The following is a 26,622-nucleotide window of genomic DNA, read 5'->3' as shown; positions in this document are numbered from 1 at the left end:
TATTTGAGAGAAAGAGAGAGCACAAGTAGGCAGAGCGGCAGGCAGAGGGAGAAGGAGAAGCAGGCTCCCCGCTGAGCAAAGAGCTCGATGCAATGCAGGGCTCCAACCCAGGATGCTGGGATCATGACCTGAACCGAAGGCAGATGCTTAACAGACTGAGCCACCCAGATGCCCCTCAAATGAGTTCTAAAGCTGAAAAATATATGGACCCAATAAAAGGACCATTCTGTTCAACTTTATCCCTCAAGCATTGTCCCAAGCCTTTCCTTCTATCTTATGAGAGGAAATTTATCATACTCCAAACTAAATTGTTTCTATACCTACTCCCCCCAAAAATAACAGCTGTAATATATGCATCCAGAGCACAGTTAAATGAGTTAAATGTAAGGCAAGAAAAGAGTGTCTGGTGTATAATAAGTGCTGTATACCTATTAGCTATTGCATCATTATTGTTGTTATCATTATTATTATTATGCCACAGCCCTGATTGTGTGGGATCTTTGGCAAAGCCAGAGTAGAAAAATACCTCAGTTATAGCTGCTAGGTCAGCACCATAAAACAGAGGAACTCAGTAAATTTCCACAAAGGCTGATGTAATCGTCCTGCTCTTTTGAAGACTTAAGATAGCAAAATGGACAGTATTTTTTTAGGGATAGACTTCCCCAGGAATGCTGGTATTGCTACCTTGTATTAGTGAAGTAAGAAGTCAACTGAACCTGTTTTAATTCGGGGTTACCTCTAGCCAGCACCATAGATTCATGTGGGATCTGATGGGGAGGGCTCCCAACTCCAGTGATATCTCTAAAGGTATTTCTTGTGAAAAATTCATCAATAAAGCAAATATAAAGAAAAGTTCTATGATATTTGAAGGATGGTGTGTCTTGACTCCTGTTAGCATCCTTGAAAGTGACCCACTAGATTTGTTACATAACACCGGGAACTAGCAGTAGCTGTTCTGCTTCCTGGGGAAAGCCAGCTTCCAAAAACTGCAGTAGTTATGTTGATATAGGGTAATTCAGTGCTAAATTGACCCAGCAGGGTGGGTTGTTTTGTTTTGTTTTGTTTTTTACTTAAAAGGGAACAATACAGTAAAGATAGTTTGTGTTTATGTCTGACCTCAATTTTTCACTTTCCTCTCACAGAAGAGAAGCAGATGTTCAGTGGAGAATTGGGGAGGGAATGGGGGAGATGAAAGAAATGAAATAAAATTATGGTTCAAGTTATTCTTTAAAACATCAACCAGATTTTTGTTATCTAATGTAAGTGCTTAAAAGTTCAACACGGAAAAATCTCTTCATCTTTGTTCATACATTCTTTATGCCCTACCTTTCCTTTAAAGGCACAAATGTAATAAAAGCAGAGTCAACAATTACACAAACATCTTTTCAACATATGTTGCTGAGACAACTAGATACCCACAAGGAAAAAGATTAATTTAGACCCTTACTTCAAACCATACACAAAAATTAACTCAAAATGTACCATAGACCTAACATCCCTTACTGTAAGTAAGAATTAAAACTACACAACTTTTGGAGCACCTGGGTGGCTCGGTCAGTTAAGTGTCTGACTCTTGATCTCAGCTCAGTCTTAATCTCGGTTGTGAGTTCGAGCCCCACATTGAACTCCACGCTGGGCATGGAGCCTACATAAAAAAAATAAATAAATGAAATAATTTAAAAATAAAAATAAAACTATACAACTTTTAGAAGAAAACATAGGAGAAAACCTTTGTGACTTGGGTTAGGCAAAGATTTCTTAGATATGCTATTAAAAGCACTATCCATAAAACAAAATATTGATAAGTTGGACTTCATAAAAACTTAAAAGTTTTGCACTTCAAAAGACACCATTAAGAAAATAAAAAGACAAGCCACAAGCTGGGAGACAATATTTGCAAACTATATATCTGATAAAAGACTTATAGCCAGAATACATAAAGAATGCTTACAATTCAATGATAAGAAAATGAACAACCCAAGTTAAAAATAGCAAAAAGATTTGAATAAACATTTCATTAAAAAAAATGTGAATAGGCAATAAACACATGCAAAGATACTGATCATTTGTCACTAGGGAAATCCACATTAAAGTTGCAAGGACATACCACCTCACACCCACTAAAAGGACTAAAATCCAAAAGGCAGAAAATAGCAAGTGTTGGTGAAGACGTGGAAAACCAGAACCCTCATACATTGTTGATGGAAATGTAAATGGTACCGCTACTTTGGAAACAACTGGGCAGTTTCTTAAAAAGTTAAACATAAATTACCCATAAGGCTCAGCAATTCTACTCTTAGTTACCTGCCCAAGAGAAATAAAAACATATCCACAACAAAGATTAGTTCATGAACATTCATAGCAGCATTAGTCATAATAGCCAAAACCTGAAAACAATCCAAATGCCCATCAACTGTTAAATGGATAAACAAAATGTGGTGTATCCATACAATGAAATGTTACTTAATAATAAAAAGAAATGAAAAACTGATAAATGCTACAACATGGATGAACCTTGAAAACATTATGCTGAGTGAAAAAAATCAGGTACAAAGGCCAATAATGTATGATTCCACTTATATGATATATCCAAAATAGGCAAGTCTATAGAGGCAGAAATTAGATTAATGGTTGCCTGGGGCAGGGGAAGGGATCTTTTGGGATGATGAAAATATTCTAATATTGAGTTGTGATGATAGCTGCACAACTCTATAAATTTACTAAAAACCATTAAATTGTACAGCTTAAATGACTGATTTATATGGTAAATTATACCTCAATCAAGCTGTTAAAAAAGAATACACAAACCAATAAAAAGCAAAGTCAGCAAATATTGACATAAAAATGAGATTAAAAGAATGATTGAGGGGGTGTTTGGGTGGCTCAGTTGGTTAAGCATCAGACTCTCGGTTTCAGCTCAGGTGGAGATCTCAGGGTCGTGAGATCAAACCCTGTGTCTGGCCCCATGCTCAGCACGGAGTCTGCCCGAGACAGTCTCTCCCTCTTCCTCTGTCCCTCCTGCTCATTCTCTCTCTCTCTCTCCCTCTCTCTCAAATAAATAAATAAATCTTTAAAAAAAAAAGAATAATTGAGTTTTAAACTGACCTTCCTGTCAGCAAAGGCAAAAGCAAATAAAACCACAGAATACATAACTTTAATAAAATACATAACCTTATTCTTGTTTAAAAAAAAAAAGTAAGCAAGTAAATGTACTTTTGGAAAAGTGTTTTTTCCTCCGAAAATGACTTACGAGGTATAACTTTATATACATAGTAACAATGCAGGGCTAATTGCAGTTTCATCAATTTTTTTAAGAAAAAAAGAAAAGAAAAACCCAAAGTGTTCCATACATGCTATTTCTTATAGAGGGCCTCAATAAAAGTTGAAGGAATGTTGTTAAGTCTGAGTTTGACATGGAATTTTCCATGTGGAACCAGAACATATGTCACAGAACCAGGTTTGGGGAGCTGCAGCTCAATACCAGCCAGTTGCTCAGAGAAGCTAAAAGAACGAACGCTTAGCATCCCTCTTTGGCTATACTTCTCACATGTCATTTTTCTCACTGGGGCTTTCACCGGTTTCTGCCTAAGACAACCCAAAATTGAGTTCACTGGTGAGCTCATAATTTTCCTACCTATTTTCTGTGGCTGACTGAAAGGAGATAACTGATGCTCAGACTACAGATGTGTAGACACAGAGGAATTGAGAGTCTGATTTATGCTCTTGCCCAGTAGTATGACCTTAACAGGGTGGGCTAACGACACCTATAGGTAAATAAGACTTTTCTCAAATCAAAGATCAAAGATCTTTGGATCTGTCCCCAAGGCACTAAAAAGTACAGCAAAGCCCTAAATTTCTGTACCTATGGTACTTATGAGAGATCCTTGGCCTGAAAGATTTTTAGGGGAAAAAGCTGGCAACCATCTGGACCCACCACTTATGAAATTCCGTGTGGTTCCTCTGCAGGAGTACTGAATCTCCGTGGCTCCAGTGGGTGGTGTTGGCCCAAACCACCACCCTAGGACCCCTGAAACATAACTACACTTAGCTATTCAACAGACCCAGATAGCTCTGCTTCCCAGGAACACATTGTAAAAATGGCATACTTGACACTGAGCTTTTTCTCCTGATAAAAACCAACCATTCAGGGTGCCTGGGTGGCTCAGTCATTCAGCATCTTCCTTCAGCTCAGGTCATGATCCCAGGGTCCTGGGATCAAGCCCCATGTTGGGCTCCCTGCTCGGCGAGAAGCCTGCTTCTCCCTCTCCCACTCCCCCTGCTTGTGTTCCCTCTCTCGCTGTGTCTCTCTCTGTCAAATAAATAAATAATATCCTTAAAAAAAAATACAACTATTCATGCAGGACCATGTCACCAGCACAGAGAATAAAGAATACCTTCATATTGGATATGTCAAGAGACATAGCATTTGGTTTATCTAAAAAAAGCTGACCCAAATTATCATATGTTAAATTAAAACTGGGTACAGTCACACTTAATGCTACCTAAAATTGGAATTTATCTCAAGGAGCTCACTGTGTTCGTCAACAGGAACTGTGGTAGAGTCACTGGAGAAAAACAAGCCTTGGACTTCAATAGACTCTACTATGTCATTCTAGGTACATGTCATAAAAATCTCAAAATTTTCTTCATCTCAACAACAAAAACCTGATTAAATAATAGACATAGGACTCAAATAGGTAATTCTCCAAAGAAGATATACAAATGGCCAATAAACACATGAAAAAGTATTCAACATCACTAATCATTAGGGAAATGCAAATCAAAACCACGTCACATATATTATGTAAGCTACTAACAAAAAAACAGAAGGGGTGCCAGGGTGGCTCAGTCAGTTAAGCATCTGCCTTTGGCTCAGGTCATGATCTCGGGGTCCTGGGATTGAGCCCTGTGTCTGGCTCTCTGCTCATCGGGGAGTCTGCTTCTCCCTCTCCCTCTGCCCCTTCCACCACTCATGCTTGCTCTTTCTCTCTCTCTCTCTCTCTCTCTCTCTCTCAAATTAATAAATAAAATCTTTAAAAAATGAAATAACATGTTTGTGTGGATGTGGAGAAATTGAAATCCTTGTGCACTCTTGGTAGGAATATAAAATGCTGCGGTCTCTATGGAAAACAGTATAGCAGGTCCTCAAAAAATTAAAAATAGAGTTACCATATGATCCAGCAATTCCATTTCTAGATATATACCCAAATTCAAATGGAATTGACAGTAGAGACTCAAACAGGTACTTGTACATGCATGTTCACAGGAACATTATTCATAATAGCCAAAGATAGAAGCAACCCAAGTGTCCATCAGTGGATGAATAGATGAACACAATGTAGTATATACGTACAATGAAATACTAGTCAAGCTTACAAAGGAAGGGAATTCTGACACATGTTACAACATAGATGAACCTTGAAGATATTATGCGAAGTGAAATAAGCCAGCCACAAAAAAGACAAATATTGTATGATTCCACTCATATGAGGTACCTAGAATAGTCACATTCGTAAAGACAAAAAGTAGAATGGTGGTGGCCAGGAGCTGGGGGGAAGGGAGAATGGGGAGTTGTTGTTTAATGAGTATAGAGTTTCACATTTGCAAGATGAAAAAGTTCTGGAGATTGGTTGCACAATGATGTGAATATACTTAACACTACTGAACATTACTCTTAAAAGTGGTTAAGATGACAAGGTTTATGTTATGTGTACCTTACCACAATTTAAAAATTCCTTTAATGTTCTTAATCAATTTCTCCACTAAGTAAGTCATGTTGCCGATTGCAGGATTTAACCCAAAGGCTGCCTGATTCAAGCAGGATGTTAAACCTACTGAACCAAACCTGTGGTTTCATTAAGAAGAAAGCTGATTTTGAACTGCCCCTTTGGCAACTGTTGCATATTATATTTTGAGCCCTTCTTTCAGGGCCTTCACCACATCGTTCCCAGGCTTAATATTTGAGAAGTGAAGACAGAAACAGTAAGATGAAGATGAAAGATCACCATCTCCAAAAATTGGCTCTGTTTCCGCTTGCCATATAATATGGGCCTCTGTTTTTGAGAAGGCAAGAACCATGTCTAACAGTGTATCATGGCCTCCCACACACTGTATCAACCAGCTAGCCTTGTGGAAGGAAAAGAACTGGTGTTATTGATGAACTATCAGACTTTCAGCATCCATAACAAAAATACAAACAGACACTTAATGAAAGCAGCCATGGTGGCCAGTTGAAGGCTGATAATCTGACAATGGAAGAAAAGAAAGAACAATGAAGAGATGGAAGACAGAATAGTCCTGAAGAAAGCAGGGGAAGCAGGTGAGGTGGAGGTTAGGGGTGATGAGGCATGAAGAGGGCCACACAGAGAGACAAAGTCTCTCCCACACTGCCTCCCACTCAGTTCCCTCCAGACACGGTGCACATGGTATGCATGTGCATGCACATGTGCATGCAAACACACACACACACACACACACACACACACACACACACACACACTATTCCATGTTCTTGGAGAGTGAGGGGAATGAGAAATGAGGATGTGCTCAAATTCAGTTGTCACTCTATCTCAATGGTTCCAGAGGTCTCAGAGGGGAATATCTTATGAAGAAATCCTGCCACTAACCTCTCTTCCATGTCACAGTGAATTAGAGACCATTAGGGAAACATCCCACATTCCCACTCATGCCTGTGCCTAAACTTTTATCTGCATCCATTCCAACAATTCCATCCTCCCCTCCATTACAATGACAGCAGAGTCTCTTCTCTCTTCTCTAATCGCTTCGACCCACACTCTGGACCCCACCCCTTCTGCATTCTGAAAGAACCATATTTCATCATCATTCCCTCTTTACCCTGTATCTTCAGCCACTCCTTTTCCCTTAACATGTGCATGCACTCTGAGGTCACCCATTCTTTACTTTTAAAAAACTCAAAATGCAATACACACACACACACAGAAAAAGAGAGAGAGAGAGAGAGAGAGAGAGAGAGGAATATTATTCAGCCATAAAAAAGAAGAAAATTCTAAAGAAGAAGGAGGAAGAGAAGAAGGAAGAGAAAACCCTGTCATTTGCTACAACATGGATGAATCCTGAGGGCATCATGCTAAGTTAAGTAAGTCAGAGAAAGACAAATGCTGTAGGATCTCACATACATGTGGAATAAAAAAAAAAAGAAAAAAACGAACTCACAGAAATAGAGAAAAGGTTGGTGTTTGCCACGGGCTAGGCGTAGAGGCAGGGGAAATGGGTAAAAGAGGTCAAAAAGGCACAAACTTCCAGTTATAAAATAAATAAGTTCTGGGGAGAGAATGTACAGTATGGTGACTATGGTTAACAATACTATATTATATTTTTGAAAGTTGCTAAGAGACTAGATCCTAAAAGTTCCCTTCACAAGAAAAAAAATGCAAGGTGATAGATGTTAAACCTATTGCAGTAATCATTTGCTATACATATGTATATCAAATCATTATATTGCATATTTAAACTAATCTGAGGCTATGTGTCAATTATATCACAATAAAACTGGAAGGAAAAAAAAAAACTCCTACTATGTCCCCTTTTAAGCCTTGTCACTTCACAGCCAGAATTCTTAAGATTTCAGTCCACATTTATCTTCATTTCCTTATCTCCTCAGCCAACTGAACTGTCACTGCAGCTGATCTCACCAACCAACAGTCCTCCTGTCACCCCATAGGAGAGACATTTGAAATTATCGTATTATGGGAGTGCTCGGCAGCACCAGACTCTCTTGGCCAGATCAACCTCCTCAAAACATCATCCGCCTTCACCTTCCTGGACACTGTTCTCTCCCCATTTTCCTTGGTCCTCAGCGATTGTCAGCTCCTCTCCCTGGGGGCCCACATCACCTCTCCATCTCTGGTCCCAGAATGTAGCACAACACTAATATAGGGTAAGCCTCTGGAAATACTTATTGATAGACTGGTTCAAATATGCAGTGGTTCTCAACCCTGGCTCCCTCCTTAAATTCATCAGGAACTTTTACAGAAATATCAATACCCCAACTCATCGTATTTCTGATTTAATTGGTCTTGAATGAGGCCCAGTTAACAGTATTTTCTAAAAGCCTCTCAGGTGCTTATCACCAACCTTGTCACCCCAAGCTGGGTCTTTAAGGACAGGAAATCTGCAAAATGCATAGCTATCATTTTGCAATTTAACCCTTTAGTTAGAGTTTAAGTGGAGCTTTAAAATTCTGAGAAGGCAAATTTTAAGTATTCTTGTTAAAACTTTACATTGAATGTTGCTTACAGTCGGCTCATCCATTGTCTTGCAATCCTAGATTTCTCTTACCCTTGCTCAGCCAGGAGCCCAAGAAACAAACAAAGTCACACATTTTGTCACATGAATAAGTGGCCTGACAGTTTGCAAACACAAGTGTTTCTTCCTCTCCCTTCTGAGTCTGCCAGGATTCTTGGGAGTGCCTTTGCCCCACCTTCCCCCCAGTTTCCAAGTACCAACAGGCCCAAGCCCTTCCAGAAGCTTTGGCCTTCCTCTCCCTTCTGCCTTGAGGGTGCAGAGTCTGTTGTGTGCCTGGCTCCCTCGAGAAATTCTGCCTGTTACTCTTTACCAGGGACGCATCTCTCATGAGGTTGGCGTGACCAGAGAGGCATATTCACACAGAGGCAGTTTTATTTGTTTCGTGTGTTTAATTATATGACTGTCGTTGTGGTTTCTGGGGGTTTAAGGTGAAGAGGTGGGGAAGGAGTTGGTCAAAAGAGGGCTAGAAGTGTAGAAACAAAACAACCATAAAAAGCTGTGAGACCCAACCACACTGAGAAACAATTCCATCCACCTGGCTCACCTTTTCCTCCCATAATTTGCTACAGACATCCACCCACCCACTTCCTTATTTTAGACAGGGAGGAAGAGAGGTCACAAAGAGAGGTAATGATTCAAAACTGCATCTTAAATTGTGACCACTCTGATATTTTAAGATAGTTTGGACAGTCATCTTAGGAGCAAGGGGATTAAGTCCTAAAGGTCTGAAAAGTGACTGTAGAAGATTCTGGGAATGTCATGTTGCCAGGATATTCAGGAGGTCCAGATATTACCCCTCCACCAGAGCTTTCTCAGCAAAGCTACAACGTCTCACCAGGAAAAAAAATAATAATAATAATGACTCCAAAGTTCAATTCATGGAAGCTCAATCCGTATTGCAAAACTCAAGGGAGGGTTGTATATGGGGCTCTGTAACGGGAATGGCTTAAGAACCTAGAATTGATGCTACTGCTGGTAAAGATCAGAATCTACATAGTTTACATTTTGGAAAAACGGGCTAAAGGGAAGGGAAAGGAGGACAGGGAGGGGGCAGAACACTATTTGCAAAGGGCAGCAAACTGAACCAAGGAGAGTGATTATTGCCAAACAAATGGCACCGGTCCTAGCATTCACCAGAGGCAAGGGTTGCTGTGCTTGTGATTATAGCCTAGTTAGTCCCCCTTCCGTCCTATGAGAAAAGGGTAAAAGTTGTTCCGTGTAGGAAAATGGAACTATGAGTAGTGGGTAACCATTATGGGAAGCACAGCTCAGTTCTGTCAGAAGAGCTGCCTGAGAAAGGAATGAGACCCCGCGCCCCGCGCTCACGGGCCAGGTAACTGCTGCTTGGAGTCCTAGGGTAGAATCAAGCTAGAGCCACAGAGACTTTAAGAAGCCCTTTGGACCAGAGAGACAGTGGCAACAGCAACATAGATTAATTGTTTTTCTACCTCCAGTGACCAATAAAGCTACAACATCTAAATCTCACTTCCTCATTCTAATTTAACCTTTTAAAATAAAATAAATTTTAAAAATAAAATAAAATAAGTTCATTGGCAAATTTTGAGGCTCTATTAAGTACTCAGCACAGTGATAGGTTTTCTGAAGGACAAAATTTATTATGGGGAGAACTACATTAGAGAGAAAGCTAAAGAATGGAGTCATCTAAATAGGAAAAATAAGTAGGAAAAAATAGAAAAATCAGGAAATTCCAGAACCCCCTGGAAATCTTCCTTTCTCCCTAATAACGACCATGAAGCCTCCTTCTTTGTAAAGAACCAGATTGCCCCAACACTGTGTGGGTACTCCCTGGCTTGACTCATTTTCACCTGAGGGTAGGGAGGGCAAAATTAGAGTGAAGTGTTTGTTGGGGTTCAGCCACACTTTTAAATGTACCCTACTCTAACACTTGGTTCAGTATGGGGTGTGGGTTTTATAGCTGGCTGCCTCTCCTTGGTGATTAATGGAGCTCCACTGAAACCTCCAGCTTTCAACTCCTCCTCCCATCTGGGATAAGAACCAACGATTCTCAGGCTAGAGCTGAGAGGTTGGTATGAAGAAAGCTCAAATGTAGTAAAAGATGACAGGGTAATGAAGACCTGACATCTTGCTAACCGTGGAATCCCTGGGCTGTTCTCCTGGACCCAGAGAGTGGTATAATGCGAACACCCTTACCAGATTCCATATGCGTTTGTGGGGCAAACAGGAAATTTAAACCTTACCCTTCCTAGGCTTGCGGTGGACGACAACCCACCTTCAGGTCCTTCTAAATTACCACCTGCTCCTGGTTCTTCCCTAACTGACTTATTTCTGGGGGTCCCTCTCTCCTACGCACCAGCTCCTTTGAACAGAATTCAAGGCCCTCCAAGATCCAGTCTCTTTCTCCAATCTCATTTCCCACCATTCCAGGTCTCAAACTCTTGCAAACAGGCCACACAAAGTTCTGTTTTGTATCTCTGCCTTTTGTTTGTATCTTTCTCTCTTGACCACCTGATGAACCCGTACCATCCAAAGGTGTAGTCAATCCTGGGGTTTTCCTAAGTTAGAGCAAGGAGGGGCCAATTTTCCTGGGGCAATATGTGCATGCAGCCAAGAGGAAATAGCAGGTTCTTGCTTATGATGTTGCCATATGCAAGCAACTCACCCCCCAGGCTCCTCCAGACCTCACTTTTTGTGGGAAATTAGCAAAGCAACACCTATTTTGAAGCCATGGTGGTTGGTCCTCTTTGGCCTAGAAGGACGATTAGGGAGGAAGACTTCAGGCAGTGCTTTTCCTGAATGTCCCTGAGGAGGAGAGTGAAGGCTGCACTCTGGGGAGAAAAGGCACACTCTCTACTGAAGACAGTTGCCAAGCAGAGGACATGGATCTGTGAAAGTCCTGCATTAATATCACCCCCTTCCTCTAGGGCTTTCTCCCCATTCCTCTCCATCTCACTGCCACCAGGTCCACCAAGTTTAGTGCTTCATTGTGGTGTCTCATGGTCACTGGGCCTGGATTGAAGATTTAACAGAAAATAATCATGTTAGTTTGAATTTTCATTCCTTTAAGTCTTTCTATTAAAGTCACATACTTTTTCTTGATTCATTGGAGAAAATATATATCTTTATCTGGAAGATATTGCTGATACATTTTCTTTCAGATAATATGTAAGCTATTTTATATTAGGGATCCCATCACCAGCTATTTGACAATTCCTCATCTTTGTCAAATGCATATTTTATTCTAGAACAGGTATTATTACACTGGATTTCTGTATCAGTCCCCACTGCTCCAGACCTTTCTAAATTACAACCCAATCTATTACCTCTGTGATTTAATTATTTTGGTGGTTCTCTTTCAATCACACAAAGTCCAGGTTCCTTTGCATAGTACACAGGGCTCTCCAAAATCTGCCCTTTGCTTCTCTCTTGTTTCTTACCCTCCAGATTTCAAACTGTTGCAGTTGACTGAAGATATAATACTTTCTTATATATTGATGCCTTTACATATTTTTCCCTCTCTGGAATGCCCTCTTGATCTTTGTCCACCAGGGCTAATGTCTTCTGTTCCATGGAACTGTCCCCAACCACCCAAATGCAGAATTGATTACTCTCTCCTCTGAGTCACCACTTAACCCTGAATTTATTTCTACAATAACACTTGTCACACTGATTTGCAATAACTTCATTAGGTCATTGGCTCCTCTAGTAAACTGTGAATGCCACAGGAACAAGATATTCATCATATTAATTTTTATATGCTCCTTGCTTACACAACTTCATTGTTGTTGATCTGTAAGTTATTTTTAAATAAGTGAATACAAACCAATTGCAGAGGGTCAGTAAGAAGAAAGAAGAATATAGGTCTGTTATTATAATTCCCATTTAACAGGAGAAGAAACTGGGCTAGATGCTAGTCCTACAACACAGAAGGCACTTAAACAAAAAGCTTAGAATCTAATGCTATAGGACAAAACAGAAGGCAACACAATACTAGGGAAACAGATTAATTTCCAATTGGGAAGATATGGAAACTGTCATTCTATAGATCCTTAAAGTGAGTAAGAAGGAAGCAGGAATGATGATGGCCATACAAAAATGTTTCTGAAATGAAGGACTAATAAATAGAAATCAATGAGAGTAAGGAGACAATCCTCCTTCATAAGGAAAAACATAGGCAAAGGCGCAGAGCTGGTGAGTATTGAGGGAAGGTCATGTAGTTCACGTGACCACAGTTAATGGCAGTGTCATGGGAAATAAGTCTGTAAGGTTAGGTTGAGTTCAATCAGGCAGATCCTTGACATTCTGACTCTGCAAAAGGGAGGCTTTGAGATCAGAAAAATCATTTTTCTTTATAAAAGCTCTTTATAAAAAAAAAAAAAAAAGATTAGAACAACCAGAAACTGGAACTCCTCAGGCAGGATTGGTTCATATTCTCAGTTCAAGTTTTACAACAATCTATGTTGCTCGGCATGGTCATCTCCCTCACCTGGCTTCAAATGACTTTCAGCTCTTTCCAAAATCAACTCCACTCTAAGGAGCAAAACTTAACACCTTAAAGGTATTAAAAAAACAAAAGCCTCCAAAATAGTGAAATCCCAAAAGCTTAAAAATGGCAATACTGTAGAAAAAATACTTTCATTTTGAAGGGGATGGGCTGCATTTGGATATACAAAAAAAGTCATATTACTTTAGAGTCAATAATGGGTATGTATAAAGCGTGTGCAAATCTGTGTGGGAAGGTATACATACGTCAGAGATATGAAAACAAAGAGTAGAAAAATAATCCATTGAGTGCCAGATCTGTCCATTGGCACCCGGCCTCTTACTCTTCAGATAAAAGGGTCTGCCATTCAGTCACCAACCCAAACCAGAATAATGATTTCACTTGCAGAATAATCATGAAGCACCACAGGGCCTGCCTTTTGCTTTACTACCTCCCCAGGCCAATTCTATTAATCTAAAAAATGAATTTCAGTTGTAACAAATACTCTGGGAAAGAAGTAAATAACTTTCTAAAGTACCATATTTATTATTATTATTCATATATGGGCTTCTCCTGTGACAAAAAAAGAAAAATATTTACTAACCTTTCAAGAATGGTGTGAAGTTTAAATAATTTATGTGACTAAAGCTACAGCTCCATAAGGGTCAACCCGTGTTCAGTGTTCTTTCTTTAGAAAATGAAATCAGCTGCAGAAAACTACAGCTCATATTTCAAATAGCACTTTATTACATAAAATCTCTATCACAGCCACAACAGGGAACTGGCAGAATAGCCTTTGTTTTTTCAACAATTTCGTTCCACTGGTTGCTCAGCAAGATTTTAGAATAGCCTTCAGGGAATCTCACTGGCAAGACCATAGACTCATGTGGCTCATAGACTCATAATTATTCAAATCATGTTTTGTTTTAGTAACTCAAATGTTCTCTTTTTTTGTATTAAATAATGTATTTCCTTCTCCTTTTTTTGATACTCAGCAGTTTCTGAACTTTCTTACCAAGACGATTTCCCTTTTCTGACCATCCTAACATAGACATATCTAGAACAATTCAGGAGTCTCCATAAAAGGACTGTCCTAATTAAAATAATGCCTAGAACCAGGACTTCTAAAATGCAAATTACGGGACTCACTGGTCAATAAAAGATTTTCCTCTGCGAAGAAGATGATGTCGTATGATCGTTAAAGCAGAGGATTAATAAAAGAGATGGACCATGTCATGACTGACCCTATTTGCTTTGCCACCTCTCCCTACCTCAACTTCCTCATTATCAGAATTGAGGTAACCTATCACACGGGGTTGTTAGAAGGAGTAAAACATGCCATGCCTTGGAAATCAGTTTGTAAAATAAAAGGGTTTATGTAAATGTCTTTGTTATCACAATAGTGAGAAGTTACCCATTCCGGATTCCCTTCCAATAAAGCGTATGTACACAGGGTGAGAGGTTGGGGGGTTGGAGTGGGTAAGGGAGGCACTGGCCACGTTGTGGAAAACACTGGGGCAGAAGCCAAAAGGTGAAAGAGTCTAGACGAACGCTCAGGAGACGATAATAAACTCCCACAGAGTGGTGTGAAAGAAACCAAGCAAGTAAGACATACGTACTAAAACTTAATTTGCAGAAAACATGAACATTTGTGTCTGCATGTTTTAAAGTACCTTACCCTTTAGAGAGTGTTTGCCAGGGACGCAAGCATTATCACTGGAACTCGGCCTTCTTAGGACAATATCAAATAAGGTATTTGCCCACACATGCTTTTGCCAACATGCAGACAGGCAGGAATCTGTCTATGAAGAGAAATGCCTCGGGTTGTTTGCTTTTGACAGGCTTAACTTTACCTACTCCTCCAAATTAGATTTGTTTTTCTTTTTGGTGTCGCCTGTTAAATCTACCCTTGTGTCTATTCTACTTTGGGAGAGTGCAATCAGTCATGGAGAGTAATTGTAATGCCCTTCTAAAAATGTTATCCACCCAAGTAAAAGTATATCATTTATTGGGTCTATTGAATACTAGATGCTTTCCATATGTATTATTCAATCCATGAAAGTTATGGGTGATAACATTTTACCGGGGAGAACACAAAGGCTTGGCAGATTGAATGGCTCCAAGTCAAACAACCAGAACACTCTCGCTCTACTGTGAATGGCTCCAGTGAATGCTGGTTAACAGACAAGAGAAACTGTGAGACTATATTCTACCCAAGTGATTCCTTAGCCAAAAACTTTGAGTAAAACTTTCCAGGCTTGGATATAGCAGGTATTGGGGTACTGTCCTCTAGAGAGACAAGGGGCAGGTCAGGGGTCCTCACACGCCCCATTTACATTTGAAGGTCAGTGACATATTAGGGAAAAGTAGCTCTGGTCTAGCAATCTAAAACTGGATAAGCGGGTGCCTGGGTGGCTCAGTCGGTTAAGCCACTGCCTTCGGCTCGGGTCATGGTCCTGGAGTCCCGGGATCAAGTCCCACATCGGGCTCCCTGCTCGGCGGGGAGTCTGCTTCTCCCTCTGACCCTCTTCCCTCTCGTGCTCTCTTTCTCTCATTCTCTCTCTCTAATAAATAAATAAAATCTTTAAAAAAAAATAAAAAAAAATAAAACCGGATAAGCACTTGAAAGAGATGGATAAACATGATTTCCACAGGGTTGAACCCAATACGTCTAGGGTTCCTTCCTTCTTGTATTCCATAAATCCCTGATTGTTAGCACACTGTCCTAATTTTCCAAACCTAAAGGTAATTATGCCTCATTATTCAAAAATGGTGCAATTTCTACTAAATCCCTCAGCCCCAGAAATGATGTAAATTGCTCTTGTCAGTTTCAGGAAATCTTTTCTTCAAAAACAAGCCACAGCAATCCCCCATCCTTGCAACAGATAACACTCAGTTTTCTAAAATGTGCTGAAGCATTTCTGCAGTCTGCCACAGGGCTTGGGTGTGCTGCCCTCACCCTCGAAGCTCCCAAGATCAAAATAGTACCTGGGAAATCATTGCTTTAAAGGTCTCTCTGAAAATTTCATGCTTCTCAGCCATATTTCATGTTATTGTTCAATGAAACTTCAGTGAATATCCTCAGCTACCACCACTTCTCCACCCCTCCACTAGACATCCCTAATTGCAGAGTTCATACAGCAAGAGGCTACAGACATGGAGACCAAGCCTACCATTTGGAGACCTGAACCAAACCTGGAGAACCGAACCAACCTTCGGGAATTCAACTCATAGCAGAAAGCAGGTTAAGAGACAGCATTCCATGTATCTGTCCACCTCTTCAGGCAGTTGTGCATCTTTTATCTCTGCTCTGCCCCCATCCCATTTGTACAACCATGCATCAAACATGTCCAGGCTTTAGGTTTGGCACTACCCTTATAACTAAGATGTAAGTCATAGCAGGAGGGTACAATGATACAAGCTCAATTTTCTCCCCATTGCATCCGTGGTGCTCCACAAACTCAGTTCAATGGAATCTTCACCTCAGCAGAATTTAAGAGCACGTTTTCCAGCCCACTCCTTATGCTTTTCCTCAGTCTGATTCCTTGGGTGCCGCCTATGCTTTCTGCTCATGGGTGTTTTCCACAAGATCAAATGGACATCCAGACTTCAAAAATAGATGAGGTTTGCGACAGATGGTCCCAGTTTTTTGAACTTGTTTTTGTGGAGGTGCTTTGGTCTGTCAACAAACTCAGAATGCCAAGGACTCCTTCCAGAATGATCCCATTGTCCTGTTCTGCTACAAAAATCCAAGAAAAGAGAGCTTTCCTTCTTTACATATCAGGATCACACAGAGAAATGGTTAAAAATACACCTTCCTGGGGTGCCTGGGGGGCTCAGTCGGTTAAGCGGCTGCCTTCGGCTCAGGTCATGGTCCCAGGGTCCCAGGATAGAGCCCCACATCGGGCTCCCTGCTCAGCAGGAAGCCTGCTTCTCTCTCTGCCCCTCACCCTTCTCTCATGCTTTCTCTCACCCTTTCTCTCTCTCTCTCAAATAAATAAATAAAATCTTTAAAAAAAAATACACCTTCCCAGGGTCCGTCCCAAGCCTACTGAACTAGAATATCCAGGAGTAGAAATGAGGGATGTCTATTTTAACAAGCTGCCTTATTGATCTTAGTGAAAATGCAAATTTGAGAGAAATATCACTGCGGCCTAAATTAGTAACATGAAAATTTGAAATCAGGGTGCTAAACACTTTCCTTTTTAGCTTAGATCCTTCCTGGAATATATAAGTGTCCTAAGAGATAACAGTGTCCTTTCCAGAGAGCTCAAGATTATACTTGCAGGCATTCAACTGGGAGAAGGCAGGTTCCCACCTGGACCCTAATCCTGGTCATAAGGAGATGAAGACATAAACTATTTCCTCCTTCTCCCACCTTCCCTCTGTCCTGATCAAAAGATGACTGATCACAAATATGATTGCTTTATTAATAAAAAATCCCATCCTACATTAATGTTCGCTTTCTTATGATGAAATGATGTGACAAGTTGGACAGAGTATTTTTAGAGGATTTAATGTCTTCATTTTCACAAAGAAGGACTATATCTTTACTTTAATGTATGTTGGACCCAAACACCTTAGGACTAAGATCCCTGGGGCGAAAGTCCATAAAGTTAATAGGACACTGAACACAACTGATAAATAGCTGACTAACAGTGTGAACACTGAGCACAAAATGATAACTTTGACTTTATTCTGAGCCTCAATAGAGAGGAAGTTCAAAGCAAGTTAGCCACTAATGGGAAATTCATGTTCACTTTCAACATCCCCTGTTTTTCCCTTTTTTACTTCCACAGTTGCAAGTCAAGTTTCTATACGCAAGCAGACAGCCCTGGGTAAGCCCAGTTGAAATAATGCCAACTAACCAGGTCACATAGATATAGATGAATAGTGACTGACAAAAGGTTAGAGAGACCTTCAAGTGACCACACAAAATAGGATCATCAGCTTCTCATGAAAATGGGAGAGTAGTTGATAAAATTTTCCAAAACATCAAAAAAAATGTAAAACAGGTTTGTATGCATTATTAAAGTGCTCAGGTAATAACATAGTAAAAATCTTTTTCACTGATGCATTCAGCAAATGTTCATTGAGCACCTAGTATATGGCAGGCACTGTGCTAGCACGGAGGATTCAAAGACGAGTAAGAAATAGGCTTGGCCTCAAAGAGCTGTGTGTCTAGTAAGTGGAGACAAGCATGTGAACATAGGTGTGCAATTAGGAACTATGGGTGTTAGGCAGAGGATGGACAGGTAACAATGGAGACAAAAGAGGGAATAGTCGAAGGGTCTTTGGAAAGGCAAGAGATAGCCTGTAGAGTCTTCAATAGTTAGTAGGTGTTCACCGAACAGATAAGGTAAAGAAAGGCTCTCAGGGCAGCTTGAACAAAAGCTTTTATAAAGACATAAAATATATGGCATATTTATAAAATGTCAAATAATTTGTGACATTTGGAATATCACAGACTGCAACCAACACGACCAAATGATGACCCTGAAGAAATAAGAGGGGCCTCGTGAAGAGCTCTGAATAGCATGCCAGGGTCCTGAGGCTCCAGAGGGTGCCACCAAAGAGCTTTAATTCTTAGAGTCTTAGTAAGTTCACCCTGGGTGAAGTGTGGAGACGAAGTATCAGCAAAGAAGTATCAGAGGCATGGAATCGGTGAGGAAACCATTGCAATGATCTAGACAAGATCATGAAGGCGTAATTAAACCAGGGGCAGTAAAACAGGTGTGTACAGATGTTAAGAGCTGCAAACAGAGTAAAAATGATAGGCCACGGACAAAAACCCAGTTGACCTAGTATCTCTTTTTTTTATTCTTACAAGTAGTCAAGTTATTTACTTAAATGATTCCATGTGGAGCATAAATTCCATGCGAGACAACTGTCTAAATTAATTTCATTTCTCTGATAAAATACATAGGAGTGCTACTGAGCGGTAAGACAACTGAAATACACACAAGGCAGGATGGAAAAGAAAAGAAGAGCACAGGGTTATGTAAAATAAGCAATTCTCAGTAGTTGCCAGAGGTCCAAGGTTGAGAGTAGAATTTGATTATGGCAGATTATCAAAAGGGAATTTGGGGGGAGGGGGAGGGCACAGGGAACAGACAAAAGTGTTCTATATCTTGACTATTGTGGTAGTAATGTGACTTTTTGCTTTTGTAAAAACTCATAAACCTATACACCAAAAAGAATGAATTTCTCAGAATAGCAGTCTGAGAAAGGAAACCTGCTTACTTACTCTTGGATATTTATTCATTCACTAATTCATTCACTCAGAATACACATATTCAACAAATAGCACATACTCCATGCCTGAAACTCTTACGTGTTAGATACACGGTGGGAAATGGGCCCCATGGAGCCTGCAGTACAGTGGAAAAGATATCCATTAAGTAAATATTTCTGTAAATTCAATTACAATTGTGATAGGAAAAAAGAGCAACATAATATGAAAGCATGGAACAAGCTTCCCTCAAGTGGTGATATTAAAGCTAAACCCCAGGGCACCTGGGTGGCTCAGTCGGTTGAGCGCCCACTCGATTTCAGCTCAGGTCATGATCTCAGGGTCATGACATCGAACCCTGCAGTGGGCTCCACCCTCAGCGTGGAGTCTGCTTGAGATTGTCTCTTTTCCTCTGTCTCTGCCCCTCCCCCTGTGCCCTCTCTCTCTCTCTCAAAATAAAATCTTAAAAAAAAAAAAGATCCTATTGAAAAAAAAGGTTCTCTCTCTCCCTCTGCCCCTTACCCCCCCCCAAAAAAGCTAAACCCTAAGGATAAGTTAGGTTGACTAAAAGTGAAGAGGAGTGGTCAAGGGAGAACAACACATTTGGGAAGACTCTGAGGTATGAGCTTTCACATACCATGCACACTCTTGCATACTCACACATGCTCACAAATACCCTCACAAACTTACCTCCTCATGTACACATTACTAAATTTTGTGTTTCTCTCTAAGACTCTTTATGCTATGTATATTTCTATAATGGAAATTGGTAAGGACTTTCTATAGACTTCCTGTATCTACCCCTTAGCAGATAGGACACCCCAATAAAATTATTTAACCTATTTGTACCCCAATTTTGGGCCCCATGCTCAGCAGGGAGTCTGCTTGAGATTCTCTCCCTTTTCTTCTGTCCCTTCCCCTGCAAAATAAATAAATCTTTTTTTAAAGGCTTTTTTTTATTTTATTTTATTATGTTATGTTAGTCACCATACATTACATCATTAGTTTTTGATGTAGTGTTCCATGATTCATTGTTTGTGCATAACACCCAGTACTCCATGCAGAACGTGCCCTCCTCGATACCCATCACCAGGCAAACCCATCCCCCCACACTCCTCCCCTCCAGAAACCTCAGTTTGTTTCTCAGAGTCCATACTCTCTCATGGTTCGTCTCCGCCTCCGATTTCCTCCCCTTTCATTTTTCCCTTCCTACTAGTTTCTCTTTTTTTTAACATATAATTTATTATTTGTTTCAGAAGTATAGGTCTGTGATTCATCAGTCTTATATAATACCCAGCGCTCACCATAGCACATACCCTCCCCAGTGTCCATCACCCAGCCACCCCAACCCTCCCACCCTCCACCACTCCAGCAACACTCAGTTTGTTTCCTGAGATTTGGAGTCTCTTATGGTTTGTCTCCCTTTCTGGTTTCATCTTGTTTCATTTTTTCCTCCCTTCCCCTATGATCCTCTGTCTTGTTTCTCAAATTTAAAGGCTAACTTTTAAAAAACACTGACAATACAAGTACTGAGGAAGATAGACAATAGTTGGGTCTCTTCCACATTGCCAATGAAAGTGAAAAATGGTAAAACCACTTTGGAAAACAGTTTGACAGCTTCCTTTAAAGTTAAACATACACTTAACATCTGAACCAGCTACTCCATGCCTAGGCATTTACCAAAATGAAACAAAACCCTATGTCCACACAAAGACCGTTCATAGCAACTTTATTCATAATAGCCAAAAATTGAAACAACCCAAATGTCCACCAATAAATGAATGGCTAACAAACTGTGCTATTAACACAATAAATTACTATCCAGCAATAAAAATATAACTACTAGCAAATGCAACCATGTGGGTGAATCTCATGGTTCTCGCACCACGCTGAGTGAAAGAAGCTAAACACAAAAGAGTACATTCTGTATGGTTGATTTGTATGCTATGCTAGAGAGGTAAAATGAATCTACAGTGATAGAAATCAGATCAATGGTTGCCTAGAACAGTGAGTGGAGAGAGGGATTGACTGCAAAGGAGTGTGTACAAGGGAACTGTCTAGTTGATAAAAATGTGCTGTATCTTGACTGTGGTGATGGTTATATGGGTGTATGTACTTAGTGAACTATACACTTAACCTATTATATGTAAACTATACCTCACAAAGTCAATTTTTAAAAGGATGGATGCCTAACTCTTTAAAAGCCTTATCTTCATCATCATCCTACAATGAGTCATTCAGCAGTAAATTTTATAAGGAACAAGTTCTTTATGAATCATGCACAGGCACCCCAAATAAGTGTCTAACCACTTATTTGTGTTATATGTGCATAGCTGGAGAAATAGCTGCCCATTAACCTAGCCCTTGCCCATCCTCTCTGATTCTGAGCCACAGAAGAAACTGTAACTTCAGTTCTCATCTTCCTAAGTATCCTCATTAACGATTTGTTGACCAGTTCCTGAAGTAAGTGTCCATGTTTATTTTTTTTTAAGATTTCATTTATTTATTTGACAGAGAGAGAGCAAGAGAGCACAAGCAGGGGGAGCGGGAGAGGGAGAAGCAGTCTTCCAGCTGAGCAGAGAGCCCAATGTGGGGCTCCATAACCAGGACCCTGGGATCATGACCTGAGCTGAAGGCAGACACTTAACCGACTGAGCCACCCAGGGACCCCTTACTTTTAAGCAAGTTCTACCATCTGAAATCTTGGCTGGCTGCAGAGCTTAAGGGTACATTCTCTTCAAAATCTGCGCCAGTCTCATACCAGAGGTAATGGTTAGTCTGACTGCATAATGAACCAGTGCTAATGATGGTCAGATAGGCTGCCCTAATTACCTTCCCCTGCTCAAGGACCCTCTTAAAGACTTTTCTGAAAACACAGGCAATAGGAAAGCTAGACCTTCCTCTCCTTGAAATTTTCCTGTCTATAGTCAGAAACTGATGGACAAAAGCAAAGCATCATAAACTAAGGGCTCTGCTAGTGTGCACAATGATCGTACATGCTAAGATGAGTGCCTCCATTTATTGGAAAACCTTCCTTCCTGATTTAGAGACTTTCAAAAAAAAAAGATTTTATGTATTTGAGAGAGAGAGTGAGTGAGTGAGAGAGAGAGAGCAGAAGCCAGTGGGGAGAGGCAGAGGGAGAGGGAGAAGCAGACTCCCCGCCCAGCAAGGAACCTGACATGGGGCTTGATCTCAGGACCCTGGGATCATGACCGGGGCCAAAAGCAGACGTTCAACTGACTGAGCCACCCAGGCACCCTGATTTGGAGCCTTGATAGGTAGCAAGATGCTCACTTCAGCAGCACATATACTAAAACTAGAATGATACAGAGAACATTAGCATGACCCCTGCACAAGGATGACACACAACATCTTAAAAAAAAAAATTCATAGAAAAAGAGAACAGACTTGTGGTTATCAGAGGAAGGGAGTGGGAGGTGGGGAAATTGGGTGAAGGTGGTCAAAAGGTACAAACTTGCACGTACAAGATAAGTAAGTCCTGGGAATGTATTGTACATGATGACTACAGTTAACATTGCTGTGTGGTATATCTGAAAGTTACTAAGAGAGCAGATCTAAGAGTTCTCATCACAAGGAAAATCACAAAATTTTTGTAACTATATGAGGTGATGGATGTTAACCAAACTTATCGTAGCAACCATTCACAATGTATATATGTCGAGTTATTATACAGTACACCTTAAACTTACATATAGTGCTGTATATCAATTATATCTCAATAAAACTGGGGGGAAGAAGAATAGCAGAAAATGCATAAAACTTACTACAAGCCCCAATCCTGTGTTATCTATTGTATTAGTTTTCTATGGCTGCATAGCAAATTACCACAAACTTAGCCGTTGAAACACCAACCATTTATTGTCTCACGGTTCAGCAGGTCAGAAAGCTGAGTGGTCCTGACAGTACTCTCTGCATGGAATAACACAAGGCCGAACTCCAGGAGTCAGCTGGGCAGGGCTCTTATCTGAAGGCTCTGGACAAGAATCTGCTTCCAAGCTTATTCAGCCTGTTGGCAAGATTCGGTTCCTTGGGTAGGTAGGACTGAGATCCCATTTTCTTTCTGGCTATCTGGAAACTACCTGCGTTCCTCAGCTCACAGCCCCCCTTCCTCATCTTCAAAGCCAATAATTGTAGGTGTAATCTTTCTCAGGATTCAAATCTCTCTAACTTCCTCTTCTGTGACCAGCCAGAGAAAACTCTTCTTTTAAAGGGCTCATGTGATTAGATCAGGTGCACCTGGATAGTCTCCCTACCTTAAGGTCAACTGATTAGTAACCTTAATCACATCCAGAAAATTACTTTTGTCATGTAACATAATGTAATCACAGGAATAACACCAGAGGCAGATACCATGAAGCCATCTTAGAATTCTGCCCACCATAGTGATGCTAGATTTTGTCCAGCAACACTGACCTGCTCTGTATCCCTAGAGTTACCATTCACCCAAACATTTTAAAGTCTTTAAAAACAAATGCTGCTAGTCAGTGATTAGGAGCCTACTTCCCAGATTATAGTAATCAAGACTAGGATACCATAAAAAATACCAGATTTAAAGTTAAAGGAACTGTGTTTAAATCCCAAGTGTCAGGGCAGAAAGAAGTTATTATGAGCCGGGAAAAGCTTCCTAGAAGTGGCACCCACGCAGAGCTTTCTAGGATGCAGAGAATTTGGGTAGGCAAGAGCATGACCAAAGATAGGAATGAACAGGGCATCGGCAGAGTAGTGAGGGGACCCACCTTACAGCCTGTTTGGGGCTAATGGATGACCAGACAGGTGGGGGAAATGAAAAAGATGGCTTTACGAACCAGGACAAGAGTTTGCATTTGATTCAATAAGCAATACTGAACCTTTGAAACCTTCTTAGGTTTCATAAAAGTATGCCGAATAGTTAGAAATTGTTGGATTGGTGAGAGAAATAATAAGATTAGAGAAAGAATAATTAGAAAGCAATGGGAGACACAGATTGCTTATCTATTAGAAATACATACTGACATTCCACGATGAATGGGATAGGTTTAAACATCTTCAAAAGAAAAATAAGGGGGAAGAAACAAAAATAATAAAGTGATTATAACCGATGAAGCTTCCTGATAGGTACACGAGGGTTCAATATAGTATTCTGCCTACTTCTGCATGTTTGAATGTTTCCATAATAAAATGGGTTTTTTTAAGCCTATTGCGGTAATCGAGGAATGAAGTCATAAAAACCTAAACATAGGTGGCAGCAGGGAAAATAGAAAGAGAAGATTAATTCCACAAATATTTTGACCTTGATAACAGATTTGATATAACAACTTCAGCTGAGGGAATAAATAAAACTGACTCATTTATATAGCCTTGGAAATAAAATGTCTTAAAAAGGAACCTAGCAACCTGAACTTTCAATGAAGTTAGTTCCTCATTAGTCTGTATGATTGGAATGCATGTAGAAATTAATCATCTGTGTAAGTTAAATTTCTGCCCATAGAGCTTTTTCTCTATCTACTGCACCACATGAGAAAACTGGACAGATTTTTTTGTTAAGTTTAGAAGTTCTGTTTGGAAAAAGCTGCCTATTAAAATATGCTTTGATTGATCTATACAAAAAATAACTTTGTAAGTCCCTAGATGCGTCTCATTTATTTATTTTTCTCTTAGACATGGCAATGTAGGATATTAATTTTAAAGTTTTCCACAAGTTGAGTCCAGAATTTTATCTTTTTAAAAAATTATCCAGGAATCCTCTGGGCACAAGCGCCCAAAAGACCCAAATCTTTTTGTTTTCCCAAGTGATATATTCTTGTTTTCCACAAAATTGCTATCCTGAGGATGAACAGTTCTTATTTCCATATCTGCAAGAGCCTAAAAAGGAGAATTTTTTTGAAATTCTTAATGTAATTTTAGAAGGAATATGTCTTGGGGTAAAAAGGGATAGAAAGGCTTTCAAAAGATGAATGAAAGTGATATCATAAGTAAAAAACATTTGGAGCCATTTCAGAAAGACAGGCCCTCGATGGGCAGGCTCTCACTGAGACAAATGCTCCAACTCAAACCCTAAGCCCCTGAAAGACAGGAGTGGTTCACTTCCAGAGCATTCGACACCTGAGGCTTCCATGAGACACACCTGAGGCTTCACGGGGGAGCCCACACTCTTCCACAAGCACTTGAGGCTGAAGGCCTGCCCGAGGGATGTTTGGCTGCAAATACAGAGAAAAGGCCATGGGCATTAAGATACCATGAGTTGAGAAAATAAACAGTGATTTCAAACTTATGCTCCAAATCAATTAAGCTAAGAAATCTAGTATTATTTTATAATCTTAAATTTGTCCCTATTATCAAACCCAAAGGTATTAAGCTGTTCCTACAGGAAACATGTGCTGGATTCAGGTACCAAGTACCCTGAGCTATTGAAATCTCTATTTTCAAATAAATAGCCAGAATCTTGTCACTTGAAAAAATAATATCTAGACCTAAAACACTAAATTTCAATGGATTTTGGCAAAGTGGTTCAGTATTTATTGTCTGAAATCATAGATTTCCTGGAGCTGATCTTTCACTTTCAAATGTCTGTGGTTTCCAGGAAGTGCTTACCCTGGTTTTATCATTACAAGGTCAGATGGTCAAAAATGAAGACATGTCATTTATGACCATTTTGCTTTTTAGGTAGTATGATCAAGGTGAAGAGTAGCAAGTTTGTTCCCATGCATACCAGAGAACAGAACCAATGATAATCAATTATTGATTGTTGTAAGTTTCAATTAATTGAAGTTCTTTTAACCATTATAATAATTTTTAAATTATAGCCAATAATTACTTTATTGCTTCTACTAAAGTTTATCAATGTTAAATGAGTCTCCTGGTCATTGCCAGTTTTTACACCTAATAAATGGAATGGAGATGATATGTCATGCATTAAACCAATTCTGTATTTTAAAAAATGCTCATAGATTCTGAAGACAAGACTATAGGATTGCTCAAAAAGAAGTATTCATTCTAACCAGTGTGTAAAAAGAATACTAGTAGCAGAAAAGATTATAAAGCCTCATTCCCTGGTGTAGTGGGTTCAGTGGTGGCCCCCAAGAAGATATGTCCATGTCCTCATTTCCTAATCCTCAGAACCTGTGAACCTTACCACATTTGGGAAAAGGATCTTTGCACATGTAGTGAAGAATCTCGAGGTGAGGTCGTCCTGGATGATCCAGTGGGCCCTCAATCCAATGACAAGTGTGCCTTTAGAGGCACATAGAAAAGGGGCACGGAGTGGAGGAGAAAGCCATGTAGATCGAGGCCAAGACTGGAGTGGCACCGCCACCAGCCAAGGAACACTTGCCAGGAGTTGCCAGAAACTGAAACAGGCAAGGAAGGATTCCCCCCTAGAGCCTTTGGAGGAAGCAGGGTCCTGCCAATACCTTCATTTCAGAATTCGGGCCTCCACGACTCTGAGAGAATAAATTTCTCTTGCTGTAGGTCACCAAGTTTGTGCTAATTTGTTACATAATCCTAGGAAACTAATATACCTGAAGATTAAAATCCAAAATGACCTTTGAAAAGTGTTTTCTGAAAGCCAAAAAAAAAAAATTTTGGTGACTCCTGATCTCTCCTTCAAAGCTGTTTTCTATAACATGGGATCCAACGTACCTGG

General features: G+C 40.1%; 1 protein-coding gene and 1 non-coding gene across 2 annotated transcripts in view; both read left to right on the top strand.

Annotated features, from left to right (window-relative positions):
* Nucleotides 1-26,622, top strand: part of RPL24 (ribosomal protein L24) — a 211,137-nt gene that overhangs the window by 46,894 nt on the left and 137,621 nt on the right. The gene's annotated exons all lie outside the window — the stretch shown is intronic.
* Nucleotides 22,267-22,371, top strand: LOC112834448 (U6 spliceosomal RNA). Its single transcript, XR_003210914.1, has one exon. It is a non-coding gene; the product is annotated as a U6 spliceosomal RNA (small nuclear RNA).

This window comes from Callorhinus ursinus, unplaced genomic scaffold (genome assembly GCF_003265705.2).
Source record: "Callorhinus ursinus isolate GAN/ISIS: 27379988/994484 unplaced genomic scaffold, GSC_fseal_2.0 scaffold1, whole genome shotgun sequence".
Taxonomy (NCBI): domain Eukaryota; kingdom Metazoa; phylum Chordata; class Mammalia; order Carnivora; family Otariidae; genus Callorhinus; species Callorhinus ursinus.
This window is presented reverse-complemented; position numbering and strand designations above follow the sequence as displayed.